Raw genomic sequence first — 6,000 nt, 5'->3', positions numbered from 1 at the left:
ATGACTGGTTTCCCACCTTATGGTTCGGCGCACGGTTTGAATCTTCTCCAAATTGTGGGGTACGGTTTGAGCTCAAAACCAAACCAAACCAAACTGAGCCCAACACTACTTCCACCCATTTGCCATGGCAAAGGGTAAGGGTTGTTACTATTCATATGAATAGTGTCAGCCCTTGCAAAAAGTTTGTTGTGTTTCCACCCATTGCCATGACAACCACTATTCACATGAGATATGAGGAAAGGAATTTGTATAGAGTTTTGGTGTGGGAAGTGAAGAATATGGTTAGGTATTTCTTAAAAAAAAAATTGTGAAAATTTTAGTTATTTTTTTCGATTTTTTTTAAATAAAAAAATTCATTGCTGACATCATTTGCCCTCAGGCACGAGCTCAAGTTTGTTTTGCCTTTGGGCTTACCCTGGTTGGTGGTTCCTACCATTTGCCTGGGCTATAGAAGCTCGCTGGAAGTTGCAAATTGGGCTAAGGCCCCCTTTTGCCAGGGCCAAACCCTACCGCTGGAGTTACTCTAAAATGGTTCATCATTCCTTTGTAATACATATTGAATAAGACTTGAGTTATAGGGATTGACCTTATGTTTTCTCTGCCTCTAAATTCTCTCCACAATTCTCTAGTTTTATAACACGTTATCAGCGCGAATATCTCCCAAATACCAGCTAAGTTCTTTGATCAAATCCCCATATTTCTTTCTTGAGAGTTCTTGAACTTCATCACCAAACTAAAATACCCACTGATCAAAACCAGTGACAAACTAACACTGTTCCTGTCACAAACAAGAGAAGAAAAGAAAACACAGTCCAGATAAATACCACCCACCGCCTCTATCTCTCTATTTCCCATGAAATCGATGCACCCCATACCCATGACACAAGAAAAGTGGAACATTTGAAGGAAGATGAAAAGAGCACTACAAAAAAAAAGTTGGCAACAGTCATCATTACTTGGTGACATTTGGTGACTAAAGCCTTTAGTCACCCCAGCATTAGTTACCAAATGTCACCAAATAATGGTGACTGTTGCCACTTCTTTTTGTAGTAGAGAGAAGAAAATATAAGGGAGTCTCCTGGTGTTCACACTGACAAAAAAAAGATAAGACTTCTGTCTAAGCTTGTATCTTGTTTAGTTATTTTATTATTTTATCATTCTAACCATACAACGAGTTGGGTGCTAGTCCTAATTACAAGTGGAAACCATTTGATTTGGGGAGACAAGCATGATATCTTCCACAAACAATAATAATATAATATATTATTTCATCATGGTGTTGATAAGAACCCACCGAAAAAAAAAGAAAGAAATGGGTGGAAAAGCTTTCTACAACTTTTAGTATTATTGCCAGAAGTTTTCTAACCATACTTCTGTAAATTAGTTTAATAATATATAAGGGTATTAATATATTATATAATCTATTCATATATATAGTAATGTTATTATTGTACCTTTAATAGACGATTCCACCTCATATATTTTTAGTGATAGTTTTATCCTACCATTTACTTTATTTACAATATGTTGTAGGTTACCCATACAACAATTTTTATTTGTGGTGCGGATTTATCGTACACACAACTCCTTTACTTTTATTTAAAGTATGGTGTAGAATTAGTACCCATACAAGCACATTTACTTTATTATTTAAAGTATGGTGTGGAATTAACGTCCATACAACAAGCAATTTACTTTATGAATTTATTTTACCGCACATATACTTTTATTTAAAGTATGGTGTCGGTTTATCGTCCATACCAGAAATTTATTTACAAGCAATTTATATCAATTTATTTTATGAATTAATTGTGTGGTATGATAAGTTTTACAGCATACAGATATCAGGACCAGAAGTTCATTGATCCTCATCATACAACTACATCAGGACCTGAAGATCCTTGATGATGATAATGATATGATACATGGCAGTCTCTAATATTTGTAAACAAGTGATCGGACTTGAAGATCCTTGATCCTTGACATGTAAACAAGGACATGAAGTTCCTTGATAATGTAATAGTATTGCATACGTGAAAGTGTTGTACATATGAATAGTAAATGTACTTGCAAATATATTATGAATAGTAACTATATACGTGAATGGTGTCGTACACATGAATGATAACTGTACTGGTAAACGTACTGTATGCAAGAATAAAAATCGTATTCATGAATTGATTAATAGTACCGCATACATGAATAGTAACCATTTTGGGTAAACCGTCACTATATATAAAAAGGGACATGCAGTTCCTTAAACTCGTGGATGAACAATTAAATGAGATGCCAGAAGTTCCTCAAAACATGGACAATTATGTAAAGGCCTAAAGTTATGAAATATGTACTAGAAATTATAAGAATGTTCATACCATGAGAATATGTGATTTTGGTATGAAGTACAAAATCTAACAGTATTGAGAACCTGAAGTTCTAACAATTAAATGGACAACCCTTGAGGTATTATTACAAGTTGGGGCATACCACATATTTCTTTGGCATAAAAAAATGATGAAGCTTGATTTTATCACAATCAACACCTCAAGGAAGAAATATATTTTGTGAATCCTAGTTGTTGAAGATTCACCATGAAATGAATAATATCAGGATAGACCTCAAAGGATGAAATGAGGCTCCCCATATTTTTTTATATTATATGATATGGGCCAGAAGCCCATGGATCCCAATATATGAGAAATAGCAAACCTAAAGTTCTGGGTATATAGTAGTTAATGCTCTTCACTATTGTATTATAATATTATGACTTTTCCTCAATTTATATTTCATGCAAATTTGAAAAATGCAATTAAATTATGGGGTTATGTTTAACGCGGGCCAGAAGTTCCGGACTCATATGCATTGAAATATATATAATTTGAGAGATTTAATGTGGTTATTTGAACTTATAAGGCACAAAGTTCTAAACCGTCATTTTGAAAAAACGCGAAAACCATAGGTGCAAGTTTAAGAATTTGCCCAATTATTATAACAGGAAAAGAGCATACAACGATAGACTCTTTTCACATGCAAGAAATGAGCAGGCTCTATAAAATTTATAAAATTCCATTATGATCTGGAAGTCTCTGGAGAAAAAGAATGGTGCCTCTTGAGCTTAGCCATAAGCCTCTCTTGGTCTTCCAGAATCTTTTCATTAGAAATTTGCAGCATGTCAAGTCTTGATTGTGTATCTATGGAGTATGAACTCACCAGTTTCAACAAAGCCTTATTTTCCTTTTTAAGGTTTTCAACCTCTTGCTGAGAATCATGAAGCATTCTCCGAAGCGACGAATTTTCAGTATTTAGCACCTGAATCTTGTTCGCTCTAGCACGCAAACGATGAGCCATGTTAGAAATAGAAGCAGCACTCTGAATGCTAAAAGCCATTAAGTCATCAATAGCCTCTTCGTCAGACCTTCCTGTTGATAGTATTTCATCCATATGAGTAAGAAAATTCCTAGCTACTATGATAGCAATCGTATCATTCATCATCACAAAATCATTAACCATGAGATGATGATTTTGGGATACAAAGGATGGACGTCAGACTTTGGCATCACGAGTTGTTTTGGGAACAACATTCAAATCGAAACGTTTTGGGCGGGAAGAAGAGTAAGCCATTTTAAAGGTTTCGAGAAAAGTCTTAGAAGAGCTGAACTTTCAGAAAATGGAAGGAATTTGAGTTGAAACACAGTTACTCCAATCAAGCCTTACAAAGACAATATCTATAGGCGGAAATGTGGCAACGTTTCCAGGATCCCAATATTTTCTCGGATCCCAATACTCTCCTTTCTTTTCCAGATTTCAAAACTTCACATGGCCTCCATTATACTATGTCGGCTATTCAGAGGTCATAAGGACAATTATTGTCAATCGAATATTATCCTTACGGATTTCATGGTGTCATTTTTTCAAAAGTGTCTCGAGAACCTCAAAAGTTTATGTAGTTAATTTGAGATTCACCGGATCAAATTATTCCTCTAATTTGTGTATAAATCTGTTACTAATGAAATTTCTTTGCAGAATACACCCAGTTTTCTCCTTATCTAATGATGCAATATCAACTTGGTTTTCCTATCAATGAGCGCTCAATATACTTGAGAGGCGAGACTATCCTTAATCATGCCTCCTGTGATTTCAAGGGACTGTAGGGCAGTCAAGAAAAAAGACATTGCTCTAATGTTATACCCCGACCCAATTTTAACCGTTTATTCAATTTATTTAAATGTGAAATTTCAATTTTGCCTTTGGGGTAGGGTCACTTTAGTCACTATTCGATCCGTAAGGATTTTTGGGATTTGAGTGGGAAAAATACGTAGAGCTCGCTTTCGCAAGTTTGTAGATAGTACATAAATGAGTATATTTATGGACTTATCAAGTATGAATACATCAAGGGAAGTAATTCTTCAGGGGGAGCATCCAACAATATTACAAGATTGACTCACATAAGCAATGCCAACTATGACATTCAGAAAGATGATCAACAGTATGGCTTAAGGGTATTTTACAAACATCAGGGGGAGCGTGCCATCAATAAAGATCTTCACACACTGTACTCTTTTTCCTTCATCCAGATTTTTGTCCCACTGGGTTTTTCCTGACAAGGTTTTAACGAGGCAGTGTTGAACGCGTGTTAGTGTTCTATACACAGAATTTTATGTTACACATGGTTATGCACTCTTTTTCCCTTCAATTAGTTTTTATCCCACTGAGTTTTACTGTCCATGTTTTTAACGAGGCATATTCCATAGATTGTGGTCTCCAAAGGGGAGTGTTGTAAAAATTTAAAAGTGGAGCTCACATGTTAGAAGGAAATTTCCTTACACCTTCTTGAAGCCTTCCTTCTTTGGTTATTAGCCAAGGCTTTGCCTATAAAAGGGTTCATCATTCCTTTCTCTGTCTCTAAATTCTCTCCACAATTTCTCTAGGTTTATAACAAGTTTTCTTTTCTTTTGGCTTGTTTGCCATATGTTTGGTTGGGTTTTTTTTACTATGGCACCATTTGTAAGAGAGAAACTCTCTCTTTTTGTATTAGGAGTGTGCTAGTAACTTTGTTGAGTTTTGTAAGGTTCTCTCTTTTATTTATTTTTAATTGGTTACTGTTTGCTCTTTTTCTCGAGAGTTGTTTTACACATTTGTATTTGTTCTTTTTTAATATTTGCTTGTGAGTAAAAATTTGAATATTGTTATTGACTCATATGTGTGAGAGATTTGAGTTTGTGAGAGCTTGCACAATTTCTTTTGCAATCTCTTTTGTTATTAGTGGAATTTTGTCGCCATCTTCGACATTGAACATAGGCTTTAAAACCGAACCAGTACATATATTCGTTTCATATATGACGTTTCCGTAACAATACTTGCCCTAATTTGGCATATGTGCTAGATGATGATTGGTCTACTTGAATAATTAGTTGTTTGTACTCTTTACAATGCATAATTACTTATTTAAGTTAGGAGATGTTCTTCCCTCTCATCAATAAAATACTCTTGTCGTTTTGTCAAAAAACAAAAGTTAGGCCTTTTTATTTTATTTTAGACTTTGATCTCTTATTTGAGATGGAGGATTTCACTAGTTTAGTTACGTATCTAGATTTACTTCTAGGTTTGCGTATTTTAATGTCGTGTGATATTCAATAATTATTCCCAGTTAGTGATCTTTACCTATCAAAGATTTAGAGCAATCAAAAGACCCTCGTTCGCTCAATGCTCGTTTGCTGGATAGATGCATTAGGGTTAAGTTAAAACAACTCCTTTATTTATTATTGTAAATTAGGGCCCAGCTAAAACAACTCCTTTCTTTTCGGGGTCTGAAAATTCTTACAACTCTTAAGCCTAAACAAACTGTTTCTTTCTATCATAAAATAAAATAATGAGATAAAAAGGAGTATCATATAGAATGTGAAGGCCAAACTCCTTATCATGGATGACTCATTCTGACCTCAAAATTGGAAGGGTGAATAGTTCAACTTCAACGTGTGATTTGGGCATGGCTTTAAGGAAAAG

Source organism: Prunus avium, chromosome 1, assembly GCF_965620075.1.
Source record: "Prunus avium chromosome 1, drPruAviu1.hap1.1, whole genome shotgun sequence".
Lineage (NCBI taxonomy): Eukaryota > Viridiplantae > Streptophyta > Magnoliopsida > Rosales > Rosaceae > Prunus > Prunus avium.
The sequence above is the reverse complement of the archived record's forward strand: the minus strand, read 5'-3'. Positions refer to the sequence as shown.